General features: G+C 43.7%; 1 long non-coding RNA gene across 1 annotated transcript in view; it reads right to left on the bottom strand.

The window, feature by feature from the left end:
* LOC118009483 overlaps positions 1 to 17,054 on the bottom strand; it is a 139,871-nt gene that overhangs the window by 28,553 nt on the left and 94,264 nt on the right. Inside the window, exon 2 of the long non-coding RNA XR_004678946.1 lies at positions 16,008 to 16,253. This is a non-coding gene — a long non-coding RNA (uncharacterized LOC118009483). The remainder of the gene's footprint in view (positions 1 to 16,007; positions 16,254 to 17,054) is intronic.

Below are 17,054 nucleotides of genomic sequence, written 5' to 3'. Positions count from 1 at the left end.
CCTGGCAAAATAATCAGTCACATTTTCCCAGTTCAATTGCACTTTCCTGGGAAGTATAACCAAAAGTACATATTTTTTAATAACGTGAGAAATTCAGTCCAGGGTGCCTGGATGAAATCAAATGTGATAAATATATAAAAGTGTCAGTAATAACTTCAACATGAGGATACTTATAAAGAGCTTGAACTTCTAGTCAATTTCCATGTGAAAAACTGTAGTTATGAGCCAGAGAATTTGAAAAGAGATTTCATGCTAATTAATTATGCAGTTCTGGGTAGATATATTTGTAGATAGTACTACTTTAAAGTCATGATCCTGATTTCCTAACACATCCTTTTTGCATGAACGTTAAACTTAGTAGTTAATAATAATCGCCAGAAGTAATATAACACTAACTTTAAACATCTGCCTTCACCATATGGCAAATGTCACCATATGTTGCACATGGTTATTATTATCCCAAATCCTATTATTATTGCAAATTCATGTACCATGAATTAAATCATGTTTGCAAAATTGAAAATCAGAGTGCAGAAAAATACAAACATTTAAGACACATATATAACAGTTTTATTGCGTGGGCGGCGAGAGTGAAAGTAACATTAAAATGGTCTCCATTTGGCATATATTTAATAATATTAGTTTGTGGCAAAACGTACAGATGGTTAGAGTTTGGCGAATACAATAATGACAATTATCACAGCATTTGTGACCACCTGTGTGCCCCAACTGTGCCAGAGCTTTCTATACATTATCTCTGGTCTTTATAATAACCACCCAAAGAAGGTGTCATTCCAACCTTTTTGGCTGAATAAACTGTGTAGGTAATTATCTAAGGCCACACAACTAGTTAGTGACAACACTAGCTTCTGAACCCAGGTCTGTCTGACCTCCGGGTCCGTGCTCTTTCTTGTTGAGACTAGACAGGAATCCATCCAAATCCTAGAGGAGAACATAGGCAGTAACCTCTTTGACATCAGCCACAGCAACTTCTTTCAAGATACATCTCCAAAGACTAGTGAAGCAAAAGCAAAAATGAACTTTTGGGACTTCATCAAAATAAAAAGCTTCTGCACAGCAAAGGAAATAGTCAACAAAACAAAGAGCCAACCCACAGCATGGGAGAAGATATTTGCAAATGACACTACAGATAAAGGGCTGATATCCAAGATCTATAAAGAACTTCTCAAACTCAACACACAAAAAACAAGTAATCCAGTCAAGAAATGGGCAGAAGACATGAACAGACGCTTCTCCAAAGAAGACATACAAATGGCTAACAGACACATGAAAAAATGTTCATCATCATCAGCCATCAGGAAAATTCAAATCAAAACCACATTGAGATACCACTACACCAGTTAGAATGGCAAAAACTGACAAGGCAAGAAATAACAAATGTTGGAGAGGTTGTGGAGAAAGGGGAACCCTCTTACACTGTTGGTGGGAATGCAAGTTGGTACAGCCACTTTGGAAAACAGTGTGGAAGTGCCTCAAAAATTTAAAAATAGAGCTACCCTATGACCCAGCAATTGTACTCCTGGGTATTTATCCCAAGACACAGATGTAGTGAAAAGGGCCATATGCACCCCAGTAGTACCCCATAGCAGCAATGTCTGCATAGCCAAACTGTGGAAAGAGCCGAGATGCCCTTCAACAGATGAATGGATAAAGAAGATGTGGTCCATATATTCAATGGAAAATTACTCAGCCATCAGAAAGGATGAATACCCAACTTTTACATCAACATGGATGGGACTGGAGGAGATTATGCTAAGTGAAATAAGTCAAGCAGAGAAAGTCAATTATCATATGGTTTCACTTATTTGTGGAACATAAGGAATAACATGGAGGACATTAAGAGAAGGAAGGGAAAAATGAAGGGGGGGAAATCGGAGGGAGAGATGAGCCATGAGAGACTATGGACTCTGAGAAACAAACTGAGGATTTTAGAGGGGAGGGGGTGGGGGGATGGGTTAGCCTGGTGATGGGTATTAAGGAGGGCACGTACTGCATGGAGCACTGGGTGTTATACAGAAACAATGGATCATGGATCACCACATCAAAAACTAATGATGTATTGTATGGTGACTAACATAACATAATAAAATTAAATTAAAAAATAAATAAGTAAACTGCATGAGGGCAGAGCATTTGTCTGTTTTTATTCCCTACTCGATTCCCAGAGCCTTGAACAGGATGTGTTATAGAGTCAGTGATCAATAAATAAAAGAATAATAGCATGCTGCTCAGATCAAGAATTTCATCCTTGCCAATTTCCCTGAACAAATCCTTAATCCCACAACTCAATAGTATCCTAACCCAAACAAAAGTAATATTCATCACGATGATAGGCAAAATTATAATAATAAAAAAATACTTGATTAATCCAAAAGAGGGCAAGAAACAAGTAGGGGGGAAAGGGGAAAAGAGAACAGGTGGGACAAATAGAAAACAAATACTAAGATGGAAAATTTAAACTCAGTATACCAGGAATTAAATTTAGTATTTAGTAAGTGGACTACTCCAAATAAAAAATAAAGATGATGGAAGTGCAGTTTAAAGTTATATTCAGGGGCGCCTGGGTGGCTCAGTCGCTTGGGCGTCTGCCTTTGGCTCAGGTCTTGATCCCGGGGTCCTGGGATCAAGCCCTGCATGGGGCTCCCTGCTCAGGAGGGAGCCTGTTTCTCCCTCTCCTCCCTGCTCATGTTCTCTCTCACTATCTCTATCCCTCTCTCTCAAATAAATAAATAAAATCTTTTTTAAAAAGTTATATCCATAACACTCAATTCTTTTAATTCTTCCCTTTCTGTATCCATTTTGTAGAGGAAAGATGGAGGCTTCACGGAGTGAAGAAACTTGCCAAAATGACTCAGCCCATACACAGCAGAGTCAAGATATGAGCCCCAGTTGTCCAGGCCAGGATCCTCACTCGTGGCCATTTAATACAGACTCCGCAAAGAGAAGGTGCTGTCGAGCTGGGCAAGAACCGTGTCCAGGCAGCACTTTGGGCCGAGCCAGACTACAGCTGGGAATGGCGAACGGTCAGGTTCAGCCCCACCACAATGAGAAATACAAGCTCTTGGGGAATGGACAGGATTTCTGGGCTAGGATTAAGGAAACAGCTATTAGAGAACACAGATCTGTAGTAGAACCAAAACCCAGAAATGTATACTTTTCTTCCAGCAGTACCTGGCGTCCCTGGTTAAAAGTAGAGAAAATGGATGGTTGATTGAGTCTGGATTTGAGTTTTGCTGGAAAGGGGCCAAGGACAAGATGGACAAGGAAGACAAGGTCTGGGGAGAGACTGGTTTATAAAATTCCTTCTTGAAGTCTAGGCTGAATAGGGAGGTGGCAGAATCGGCGGGGGGAGGGTGTATCTAAAGAGAGCAAGGAGAGGGGTAACAGGTACGAGACAACTCTATGAGGCTGAACTGCAGGAATCCTGGCGGGAAGAGAGGAAGAGACCTAGAAGAGTATTAGCCTGTGTCACAGAGAGTAGGTTGGGTATCCAGACCACATCTTATAAGGCATCCGAGAGATAAATTAGAAACAAAGATGAAGTCAGTTTAATAGGCTTCCTTTTATCCTTAAATCTGGGGGAGAAGCTAGAGGCTGCTACTCACTTCTTACCTGACCCACCATTCTCATGAGATCCTTAAAAACGCTGATCAAAGATCATTAAAAAATTCTAAATTCCTCCAGGTAACAGATTGCTTTCTCCGAATCACTCATTTTTTTTTTTTTCTAAAATAGGGAGAAGAAAAATAGTTAAAATTAGCTACCTTTTTATAATGCACTTGCTGGAACTAATTAGTAATTATTTTTTAACATAAGCAGTTGGTGTGAGAGTGGTGATAATATATTTACAACATAAACTTAGCATCATTAATAAGATTGTCATTTCTATGTGGAGGCAAGACTGTCAGAAGCTGTCCCCTTTATGGCGGAGAGTTGCTCTTTTGGTTCTAGAGTGGAAGATGGTAGTTAGAAAATTCTTAAGAAATAGTCCTGCAATAATAATGTATGTCACGCTATGTATTTGAAGAGCTGTAATGTGTACATTTTTTCAAGACTTTCCAAAAAACAAGTGAAGAGTTTTTATCCTAACAGCTAAAGCTCGAGTATTTTAAACACTTATCAACATAAAAATGTGGCTTCTTTACAATAAAATACTGACATGGATGGAAACTCTTTGATTCTCTGATAATAAATGTGTCTTTTCGTATTCATTCTTAAGTAGCCTAATATTAGTCTTTTCCCTTCGAAATTCCCATATTTGGATTCAGAGTGAGACTTTCTTTTCACTTCTCATTTATTCAATGTTGGCACCAAACTCCTTTCTGTCAGCTTGATATTCAGCTCTGGTCTGACCTAATTCTGCTCAGGCAGTGAACTCACTCACTCCCCATGGCTGGGCAAAAGGAGAAAGACATGGGAGAGAGGAGAGATACCAAATCTTTCTCATGTCAGGCTGTTCTAGGTCATTGGCCTAATTGAAATACTTTGATAACATTCCCTGGACAGTTTGAAGAGCTTCCTTAGTTCACACTGCGCTGTGATTGAGCTTAACTTGACCCATTCATCCTCTTCCCCAGGTATGCGGAGGGACCTCTTCTGGTAGAGAGGGGTCAAGAAGGGTGCATTTTTTTTACCCCCTCAAGTTGGCAATTCCTAATCCATGTATGTAATTTCCCAAAGCCCTTCCAAGCATTGGGATGTCTGGTGGTACTTGTGAGCCCTGGTTGCTGTTGTAGACATTTCCATCATCATCATTTATGCTGTGGCAAAGCTCTCGTGTGTTTCAGTAAAAAGAAGATCGTCCTTAGGTTTTATCTTCCCTTGACACTATGCTTTTTCTCCCTCCGCTTGCTGATGTGATATTTCCAACTAACCACCATCACCACAAGAGTATGGATCTTCAGTTGTAGCAAAAACTCATAGCACAGTTGAAATTTCCGTAATACAACTCAGATTGGGGAAAACATAGTTTAGCATTTTTTTCTATAACGGATTTCATTTTGTTCTAGGACTCCATTCCCAAAGATGGCCCCAGAGCATAACTTTGTTCTACTAGAGACTGTGAATTGCCTAATTAAAGCCCATTCTCCCCTTCTTCCCTACTAAAAATAATCCAATTTTGTCCCAGTCACAAAACACCCAACCGAAATTTATGCTTCCCAGCTTCCCTTGCATGTAGGTATGGACCTGTAACTAGGTTCTGACAAGTCTGGTGTAAAAAGAAGTACTGAGTGTGGCTTCCAGAATAGCCGTTTAATGTAGGATAACTTAACTTGGAACTTGGAGCATACCCTTTACCCTCCCCCACCTTACTCCAAATGGCTGCCTAAAATGTTTGCCCTCTCATATCACTTACAGTATTACTTGATTCTGATACATTATTTTGAATTGTAATGTTTTTATTTTGCCACTCTATCTTGTTTCTGCAATAAGAAAACATCAAAAGCAACTTAAAGTCATGGACTGCTTTTTCAAGCTGGGTCGTGTGTGTGTGTGTGTACGTGTGTGTGCGTGCACATGCACTTGGTTATGAAAATGAAAAAAGAAACAATCCCTTACATGAAGAAGTGTATCACAAGGATAAGACATACTTGGTGGGAATAATAACAGAACATACACAAGGTAGATACAGATACACTGATACATAGAAGTATGTAGATATGATATAGACATATTTTAATCCAGTTTCAAATAAGTATCTTACACTGGACTGTAAATTATCACTTTCCTCCCTTATACACTCAGTTTCAGCTGTTCCTGTGTTCAGAACTGAAATTCTCAGAAAGGATAAGATGGGGAAAGGCCCCTCACCCTTTGGAACTGTAAAGAATTGGTAATCCCCTGCTCCCACTATCTGCTTAGAGAGGACCCCTCCTGACCACATATGAACCCATGCCAGGCAGACAGAAGATTGCTCCCTCTATGCTATGTCTGAGGACTTCGTCTCCTGCTTAACAAGAACTACTGGGCAAGTTATCACAATGATAACCTAAGTGACAAAGGAAATCATTTAAAGATTCATTAAATGCAAATCCTTTTTAACTTCAAGTGTCTTCAAAATACAGACACCACATAGACAGACACGGGTCTAACTATCTTTGTACCATTTCTACAATATACATAAACCAAAGGAAGTGTCTATGATACCATAATAAAGTATCCTGACAAACTTCCATTTACCATTTAAAAATGCTCATTCTGAAAGCGGTTAATACAGTAATATTTCTAGGGACCTGGAACCTAACAGAAAATGTTTCAAAATTAGAGCAGCATAAAAAGAGTGGTATTCATAATAAATATAATTTATATCACAAATAACAGTGAACTCACAGGTTATCTTCTCGGTGGTTCGACCCTCGGGATAAAGTAGAGTCCTGCTGTAAATTGCCCGGCTCATTAGTAGTTCCTTGAAATGGGTGAGTGATTGGAGAGTGGGACCCTCTGAAACAACCTTCTGAAGCTCGTTCGTTATATTGTGATATGTGTGCAGGTGTTGTAGAGACACCAGCGACCTACCAAGTCAGGCTTCCCTTCCAAAGTGCAGAGTCCTGGCCGGGACGTGGCTGCCCTGGTTTCTATGCGGGCCCACGCTGGCTCAGCTCCAGATCAGGAATGTAGGCAGGAGTGCTGTGTGATACTCAGGCCCTCGGAAACCTGCCTGTGATCTTCCAAGCTCTCTGTTGCCCTCCATCCTCTGGTTGGAGCTGCAGGATCTGAGGCACCGGGGGATGACACCACAATATAGAAAGAGCCGGGTTCCCTGAACCACTGTGCAGAAGGTTGTTGGCAAAGGACTCACCTTAGACGGATGTCTAAGTAAAAAATAAACTTTGTGGTAAACCAGGGCGATCTGGGGTCTTGCTGTTATCACAGTTAGCGCTGGCGTAATTGACGTGGCAGGTCGTGGTATATCAGCCACGGGGGACCCTTCCCCGCTCAGGGCTCTTCTTTTCCTTTCACTAACAGTAATTGACGAGAAGCCTCTTTTCATGACTCCTTCCCCATTTTTTGGTTCTTCACATTTTCTTTGACATTTTCCCTATAACTTTTTTTTTTTTTTTTTTTGCTTGTAAACAAGAGAAATTTATTTCTCACAGTTTTGGAGCTCAGGAGGCTGGAAGTCCAAGATCAGGTTGCCAGTATGTTTGGGTGAGGACCGTCTTCTGATTGAAGCCTTCTATCCTCACATGGTAGAAGGAGTAGAACATCTCTCTTCTGAATCACCTGCCAATCCGTTAGAGTTTGAGTCTTTTCTTCTTACAGAGGCTACTGCTGCCAAGGGCTGAGTTCGGGAATGCAGGAAGTGGAAGGAGAAAGAGGCAATGGACACAGTCTCCTGAGGGTGTGCTCTCCCTCACTGTTTTCCCTTCAGCATCGATGCCTCTTTTCCACCCAAGCCCCGGCTGTCAGTGCCCTGCGGAGGTCAGGAGGGAGGCCACATTGCAAGAGTGGCTCCTGGACTCTTTCTGGAAAGGACAGGGCCAGGGGCTTGTTGCATAAAGAGCCCTGAGGACACCCAGGAAACCAAATCTCATCGTGCTCATGATAAGATGGTGCTCAAGGGCTCTAACTTACAATTTTCTTTTTTTTTTTAATTCCCCTGATGTTCCCCGAGGCTATGCCAATGAATAATGACCATTTCAAATTCCTCCAAGGAGAATCAATCACTGTACAAACGGTAGCTGTTCCTTCACATAATATCCCTGGAATGTGCATCATGGCAACATTCTCATTCCATGTCATTAATAGGAAACTCACTTGAGAAACCAACACATTTTACTGCCTCTGTGTTGTGTTCTTGAGTATGTAACAAGTTCAGGACTCAGAATGGGCTAAGTCCACTCCAAAGTGTGCCTGTGAGCACACGTGTGCATGTGTGCATGAATGTGAGTGTGCTCCTATTCACTTCAACGCCAAGCGGTCTACACTGGGGCCTGAAAACTGCCTCTTGGGGATTGAACCCGAGTAGGCTATGGATCTCCAGAAGAATTTGACATGAAAAGTCAAAAGTCTTTGCTCTTGTTCCTGCTATTTATTCACAATCAGAGCAATGTTGTGTTTATACGGTCACGGCGTGGATCCCAGCTCCAACATTTACCAGCTGTGCAATTTGGATATAGTCCTTAACCTCTCTGTTCTTCAGTTTCCTCTTCTGAAATATGGGAATTGTAATGATACCTACTTCATATGGTTCTGTGAGGATAACATGAGATAAATGTAAAATCCTTAACAGGGAACTGTAACAGTAATCCCCAGTTTATATTAGCTACTACTAATAATAATTTTAAAAAGAAGATTGCATCGTCTACTGAGAATACCATGTTCACCACAAAAGACCTCCCCTGCCCCCCCCCCCACCGACTTCCGCCTTCCCTAGGTCCTCACAAGCCTATCTACACTTTCCCATCACTGCACTTAGGACCCTTGATTGTACTGCTGTTTGCATGTCCGTTCTTCCTGTTTCTTTTTCTTGTATCCCCAGTATTCAACATAACACCTAGCACATGGCATGTTGAACCCCATGAGATTTCTACTTTCATAGATTAAAAACTCAAATGTTGGCACTTTTATGTGGTTCAACCCAGAGTGGGTGTTTAGTAATATCTGCTGATGAGGGAATGAATGAAAGATTATTTTTCCCCTACTGGCCTACTACTAGTCGACAGGTGTCATAAATGACACCATGATTTTCACAAATACTAATTTATCTTCCTGGATACATGTTAATAGCTTTTTCATCTTCCAGTAGAATTTTGTTAAAAATACATATCTGTGAGTTATGTTTTTTCATAAAATGATAGAGACAGTTCATAATATTGTTCTCAGGAGAACAGAAGATTTAAGAATTATCGAAGATGAGCACACACACACATTCACATATATACTCCCATACACACTTTGGAATGAACTTACACCATTCTGAATTCTAAACTTGTACATACCCATCACTGTTCATTCCCTACTGAACCAGCTCAAAACACTATAAGAAGTCCCGTAACTAATCAGTATATTATCTGGAGGCCAAATAATTTTCCTATCCCCCAGTCCTACTCCCAGACCCAACCATCTATTCTAAAAATGATTATTGTGGTTACACAACTGACTCCAAATGTGACCATAGAACAAACAACACATATGAGATGTTTGTGTCTCGTATTTTATATCATCAAGGAATGACCCAGATCATCCGTTGATGATTCCCTCTTTGGGGATCTTCTCTGATCAAAGAAGCAAAACTGGAACATACCACAGGCATTGGGGTTCCCAACCCCTCAGGTAAATAATGTCACATTTTGACCAACATCATGCTGAGGACCAGCCCTCTGAGGCAGGACATGACTTGTCAGGAGTCAAGAAGCTCTGTCCCTTGTCTGATGGTGAGCAGACAAGAGCCTTGACCACCAGCATGTTGGGTGACCGAATCAGCAAGCACAAATCCAAATGTCTGGGGAGGCAGGAAAATCATATAAGTAGGAAAAGGAAGCTAAATGTGAAGCAATGAAGAAGAGTGAGGAGTGTGACAAAGTATTCTGTAAAAAGGCAGCAGACGGGTCGCCTGGGTGGCTCAGTCGGTTGGGCGTCTGCCTTCAGCTCAGGTCGTGATCCCAGGGTCCTGGGATCGAGCCCCGCATCGGGCTCACTGCTCAGCCTGAAGCCTGCTTCTCCTTCTCCACTCCCCCTGCTTGTGTTCCCTCTCTCGCTATGTCTCTCTCTGTCAAATAAATAAATTTGAAAAAAATAAAAATAAAACAATTTATAAAAGGCAGCAGACGTTCAGTTCCACGCTGGTCTATGAAGTCAATGTTGCCAGATTTTAGGGTTTTTAAAGAGAAGTTGGAGATTTGGATGTTTGTGAGAAATGCCCTGGCTCTTGAGACACTGCGTGTATCCTACACAACATGGTGGAAGGCAGACCGGACCTGCGGTCACCAGTTCCAACTCCCACCTGAGACTGCAATCCACGACACCTTATGCATACCAGGCACTCAGAAATGGAAAGAGAGTTCTGTGGTCAGAATGTTCAAAGAAAGCTCTAATTTTAAATACTTTCACTTAACATTCCTGAAAATACTCTGACACATGTTGGAACACATGTCTCCATTTTTAATTTGGAAAATACAGCTTGAATCTCTCTAGTTAGCATTTTGGAGCTCCTTAAAAGTTAGTAGTAGTCCCACCAGGCTGAGAAGGAGAGAAGAAACAGGCCTACATACTAAAGGGTGAAAAGTGCCAGACGATATGTTTATTTTAGGGAATAAGAGATGTTACACTCTGCCTTCGTTTTCCAGCTCTTGATGCACATCTCCTCCCATTTGACTAGCTCATGTCTCTCGAAATTCAAATGCTTTGGCTCTGTTATGAAGAAATTATCTTTGAGTCATTCTCAGAGGTCCAGTTCATGATGACAGTACCACATCCATTGGACAATGACTACTCCTTTCTAAACGTTTTAGTCCAACATCAGCAAAGCCTGCCTTCCAGCGTGAAATTCTTCCAGTCCACTAATCAACAGATAACATTCCTAACTTTCCTGAGATACACACACACACACACACGCACGCACACACACTTACACACCTTCCCCGTGACAGAACACACAGCTCGGCTCCAGTGTTACGAGCACAGTGAACTTATCAAGCAGCCAAGTGGGTGGCAGGGAAACAGAGGAACCTGAGGAAAGCTTCATCTCCTCTTTGGCTCCCACCCCCAATTAAGGAGTCCGGGCTTTTAAGGTCTACCACATTTCCATGTGGGGACAGAAACAGAATTTGATAAAACGTACCCTTTGGACAGGAAATGGGAGGGTCGTCCATTGGGGCTGGAGCATATGCAGGATAATAATGACCCTGTCTTTGCTGGTGTCACACCTCTATTTGTTAACTAGCTCACAGAACAGACACAGGGCACTGTCTTTAGACACTGCCCGCTATTGAGGAGAAGAAACAACAACAACAAAAATATCCTGTCAAGCCACCCAAGTCAGATAATTACCCTGGCTGCAAAACATCCAGGCACGGAGCACTGGAAACCTTTTAGGGGGTCCTTTATCATGCCCTGCCTTTTCCAGAATGAGGCTAATTTGCTCCTATTTCAGCCAGCTCCGGCACAGAGAGCAGGCGAAGGAGAGAGCAGAGAATGAACCGTCAGCGTTATTGAAAAGATTCATGATTAGTCACACTCACTCACAGGCCAGGCCCTTGCCAGACACCACACCACTCATTAGCAGACCTGAGAACTGGCGTGCCTCCCACAGCTGAGCAACAGCTCCAGGCCTGGCAGGCCCCCAGGGACCCACAAAGCCCTGTGTTCTCCCACACCCTGCAATGAGAAAGGCCAGTTTGGGCAAGCCTGGGTGCAATTGGCTCCCCAGATGCTAAGTGAATCTGTTTGTGTTATGTTCTGTGTTGCTTAAAATATTATTATTCAGGAGCTCAGCTGGTGTGGAAATCCAGGTAACATCTCTTCATGTTACACTGAAACAGTTAACTGACTAGGGCCGCCATTTTCTGCCCAGGTTCCCTCTGGAGCACCCAAGCGCCAGGCCCGTCTGTGGTTTGTCATCCTCCCTCGTCTCATATTCAGCTACAGCTGTGAGCCCTGCTCTTCCCAGAACTGGAAACATTTCTTCTCCTTGTCTGAGTAATACCAGCAATTATAACTTAAATTTACAGTGCTGGCCATTGGAGGGCTCAGGGCGTTGAAGACTAATCCAACTCATTTGCAGGAGACAGGGTGGGCAGATTGACTACAGTTCCCATGGTAACGGGGAAACTGAGGCTGGGGGGCAACAGCACTTACTCAGAAGCATAAAACAAAGAAGAAGAGCCTGGTGCCTGCTTTTCTGTTCATGTTTACTCTGTTCATTCCAACTACAATTCCATAGGCGAAGGCACCATTTCTAGTTAGGACAGTAAACCATTTTCCCCTTAATGAAAGCACCACTCTCAGTGTTATAACTCCATAAAGCTCAACCAAAACTAACCAAAGAGATCTGGCTTCTGTTCACATGCCCTCCATCCTCCACAGGGGATCTGAAAGCAGAGGGCATGGGGCCAGGACATCATAAGTGATCACAACAGGCACTGGATATGATGGTGCATTGTACCAGACGTCAGAGCAATGTGGAGCCATGATGGGCTCCGGCAGAGAGGAAATTATCATGGGAAAGCCTGACTCCAGACCAGAGCTCACATTACTTGGTATACACTGAGATGTGTATTAGCTTAGATTGTTGGTGCCTGCAAAAGTGACTCTGGCTGTAGAAGAAATTAAAGTGGTTAAGAATGATCATGAACAATGTAAGTATGACTCAAAGCATCACATTCCATTTCTTGAGGCTAGAGTTGCCCCCAACCTGGCTTCACGGAGGTGTTGCCATGCTGACCCAAGGGTAAGGATAAGGCCCTGGGAAATTCCTATGAGTTTCTAGAATTTTCCAAAACTCCCTGCAAAGCTACTAGACAGTACTTCATTTAAAGGAAGCATGTTGGCAAACTCAGAGATTTTGTGTGAAGGCCACTTACCACGATGGACTCCCAGTACTGTGCACTCCTGGTCCTCCGAAGTGGGGGGCAGTGGGCCAGAGGGAATGTGAAGGGGCAGAGGCCGTGCCTGTCACTCAGTGTAATCTGGGGGCAGGGGGACGACTGCCCCTTCCCTGTGTGAGTCACCCGTGCCTCTCCCATTCACTGTGCTCCTCAGTAGGAAGAGGTGGAGCCTAAGTTAAAGGAATACCTTACTCGACCCCAAAAGGAACGTGCTCAGGAGTCACTCAGGTCTCCTGCAGCCTCCCCACCCCCACCAAGTCCGGGCTGTCAGCCAGGATAGCTATTCGCGACCACCGTGCCCAGCGACAGCCTGACCCTTGTCTACACTGCCAGTCTAGGTGCAGTCTACCTCTGAAAGCATGCATACGTGCATACGGAAGGAAATAACTTTGCCTCCAATCCTTGCATTATTTGCTTCCAGAAGGGAAATTGTAACAATAGCTGACAATTTGCGCATGCTTTTGCCAGGTACCATCTTAAGTGCGTTGAATCTGAAAGCTCTTCCCACAAGTCTATGAGGAAATATTTCCCTCATTTACACAGGAGGAAACTGATATACAGAGATTTCCCAATCACACAGCCAAGAAGTGGCAGGGCTGGGATTTGAACCCAGAGTTCAGGGCGTTTAACTCCTGTGCTTTTTAAGAAAGAACGATATGATTCCATGTGGAGACGGGTTCTTGTGTGTCTGGTGTACTTCTGAGTGTTTGGGAATACCTCTCTCTTTGGTGACATGAAAAGGTGCATGGAAAGGCAACAAAGATTTGGGGAAATAAGGCCAAGGGGAAGTTCAGCATAATGGTCAAGAACAAGGGCTTTGAGAGCAACAGATCCCACTGGGGTCTACTGTCACAGCTATGTGACCTTGGGTGGTTACTCAGCCTCTGGGAACCTCATTTTTCTCACCCATAAAATGGGAGTAATGAAGGCCTCTAGCTCCCAGGGTTCTTGGGAGGTTAAAAGGACCTGGCCCCCATAAACAGCACTGCACAGCGGCTGGCCAACAGTGAATGCAGAATGAATGCGGAGCCAAAGAGCTGGTTATTAAATGTGGTGAGATGAATAGCAGTTAAGGGAAGATAAAGTCTTTTTAAAAAGGATTTAGTGTCTACATTGTCTTCTTGGTTGTCAATTTTGTCATAGAGACTTAAGAAGGATAAATAAGAAATTTCCCTTAAAACGGTAATTTCGGAAAATAGCTCCCTCTCTTCTGGTTGCTGTCACTCATACTTCATCCCTTTCTCCCCAGGATCTGGTAAATAATTCATTGTTCTCATGGAACAGCTAAACCTGGCTCCCCCACATCTCGATTCCAAGCCTGGGGAACAGAGATGCCCCCATTACCTGCAGGTCTCCGTCGGACAGGGGCCTCTAGGCATTTGCGGCCAGACATCAAGCCTGCCTCTGAGGTTCTGGAGCAGGTACGGCTCTGCCCCATCCCCTCTGCTCATCCCCATCCGCACCCTCGCTGCTCCTCACAGCTCGGCAGCATGTTGGCAGGTCGCTGACCAGGAGCCCGTATTCCTCACACAGGTCCCTTCACTATAATAACTGTATTTTCTGTTGCAGTGAAGAGTAACTGCATTAATTTGGGCAGCATTTGATCCTGACCATACTAATTGCCTGATCCGATTGAGGCCTCTGGGAGGTCAGGGGCAGAAATGAGTAGAACAGTCAGACAGATGTCCTGGTCCCATGGGCCTGGCCGTCGCGTTCTTGCGATGCATGCCCCCAAGACCCTCCTCCTTCGTATAGAACCCTCTGGAGGGTGATGTGGTTCAGTGGGTGGAGGAGCAAATCGGGGAGCCCCGGGGCGTGGGGGGACCACAGTAGAGCTGGCAGGGAACGAAGTTTGACTGAATGTCACAACATATGCACATGCAGATGGTTAAACAAGAACGGATGCAAGCACAGGCTATTGGTGACATCTATAAATACGTGTGTGTGCGCGCGCGCATGCGTGCGCACATGTGTGGTGGGGACTGGCAAGTAGGAACTAAGAGTTTTACTCTGGTAACATTTCAAACTGTTCACGGTTTAAAAGTCACATGTCTTTGGCAAACAAGCAGTTCCAGTAGTCTTTATCAAGAGTAAATTATGTGTGTATGTTGCTTATCTAAAAGTAAATAAGAAACACAGATGACTGCCTTTAAATGTCTAGGGGGCTCTATTTTCCCTTCTTTCTGCAGATAAAATTAAATATCGACATAACATCAAGATTTGCCAGCAGGATGCACAAAAGGAAAGCAGGAGGGGGACATGGGGGTTGATACCTTTAAAAATATCTTTCTCTGTCATCCTTCCCCTTGTCCTCACTGGTCCCTTGGTCCTGGCATCACTGCTCACCCTTCAGACATGAAACTGAGCGACTGTGGCAAACACCAGACCCTGTCTCTCTCGCCCCGCCATTTCCTGACCCCTGGCAGCAAACCTAGAAACAGAAAGTTGCTCACATGTGGAGGGCACCCAGAAATTCAGCTCTGCTTGTAAAACACTGACAAAGTTGATGTCCATCCTCAGAGACACGGCCTCTGCCACTTCACTGTGCAGGTGTCCCTTGGGGTTGGCCTTTGATGAACCAAACTGCCAAGCTGGGAGGAGGACTTCATTTTGACTAGTCACCCAGGGCCTGCCAGGAGGAAAAAGTGCTGAGATTTTGAGAACAATAAGTAGGAGTCAGGCATAAGGACTTAGGAGGGCAAAAATTATTGCCCTCCTTAGAAGCCCAGAGTAGATGGTTCTTGACTGTGTCTGTTCTCAGGTTATTGCTCCAACAGGAGGTGATGGGAGGATCTCCTCCTTCACTGATATTCTGAAGGTTCAGTTTGTGTGTGAGGATAAGGATCTGTGGGCCAAGTGAGAAAGGAAGTCCTAAACACCCAATAATTTTTAAATTATGGGTTATGACACATTAATGACTCCCAGGATGGGGAAAGTTTCCATTGGGTTGTATGATTCAGCCTCATAAGAGAGCCCAATGCCTTCAATTTGAACCAAGTTGGTTCTCAACCCACTAATCCTCTAGAGTCCAACCAACTCCTTCCAAGCGAGAGGTCCTCCCAAAATGTGGGATGAATCACCATTACAGTACTGATACAGTAAAGGGAGTAAGTCTTGCTGTACTACATGGAGCCAGCTGAGAGTTTCAGGTTAAGGCCTAAAGGAGGATGAGGAATAGAAGAGCATACCACAGGCACCCGGGCCTACCTATCCTCCATATATAGTTTTATGACACTAGGAGAGACTTTATACTTGAGTCCTCAGACCTGAAAAGGGCTGTCTCTAACACATGAACACTGCTGGCTTGTTCCTTTTTATAGGCTGTTAAAGTAAGTGGAAAGTCAGTTCAACGGGACCTCTGTCAAGTGGGTATAGAATGTGGTAAAGGAATTCTCACGGTACAAACTGGCACGGCATAATCAAATCTCCGGGGCTTACCGTGAAATTCAGCACCATCTTGGCACTTTCTCTGTCTTCTTCACCTGCTTCCATGCCTGCACGGTCCTTGTTCATGCTGATGTCCTGTAGGTGCTGTCTCAGGCCTTGTCTTCCTACTCCATACACACTTCCCGGTGTGGAGGGTTTCGTTTACCATATGCACACTCTGGCAACGTCCAAATCCAGATGTTTAGTGAACACTTGATAAACGTCAATGAAGAACCTACCATGGGCCAGGCGCTGGGCCTAGGGAAATAAATAAAACATGGCGTTGGCTGTCGAGGTCCACATATACTTTTATACCTGGATACTTGCTGAATTTTTTTTACTCAAGTTTAGAGTAATAATAATAGCCAGAATGATTTTTTTCAAATCTGCTAATATTTGTTGAGAACCTACCTATCTACTTCGTGTCAGCTGCTCGACACAAGGCATTTTCTGGCTCACCAGAGTGCTCACTCACGGGCCAGGCGAGTCTCCGGTGCCCATTCTCATCCAGCCTGACAGCCAGGCAGTGACAAGTGGACATGGACCAGGTCACATCTCAGTAATGTGTTACACATCATTTTAGCACTGCTCCTAGGGTCGTGGTGCTTCTCATCTGACTTTTATGATAAGAAATGTAAGATGTTGGCAGATAATAGTTTAAACTTGAACTAAACATGTCTTATTTCTTCTCTCTTAAGCTTCCAAATCAGTGGAGTACACCAAGATTGAGAATTGAGTTCTTTAAAAAAAAAAAAAAAAAGCTACCTTTTGCAACGAGTTCCCTGAGTGAATCAGTGTTCTCAGTATTATGTAATTAGAACAAATATACATGTATATTGCCTCCTCAGCCTCATACCCTTCTGCTCCCCTCCCACACACCCTACACCCGACGCGCAAAATCACCCACTCTTCCTTCATTTCAATCTTTGCTTGTACATGCTGTGTCCTCCAGCGGAAGGCCCTTTCCCTCCTCACCTTCCGTGGAACCTTCCTTCTGGGCAGCCGTCCTGACCTCTCCAGGGCGAGGTAGGATGTATGTTCCCATATCTGTGTTCCCAC

The sequence above is a fragment of the Mirounga leonina genome, unplaced genomic scaffold (genome assembly GCF_011800145.1).
Source record: "Mirounga leonina isolate KUSES-001 unplaced genomic scaffold, KU_Mleo_1.0 Mir_127, whole genome shotgun sequence".
NCBI classification, from domain to species: domain Eukaryota; kingdom Metazoa; phylum Chordata; class Mammalia; order Carnivora; family Phocidae; genus Mirounga; species Mirounga leonina.
This window is presented reverse-complemented; position numbering and strand designations above follow the sequence as displayed.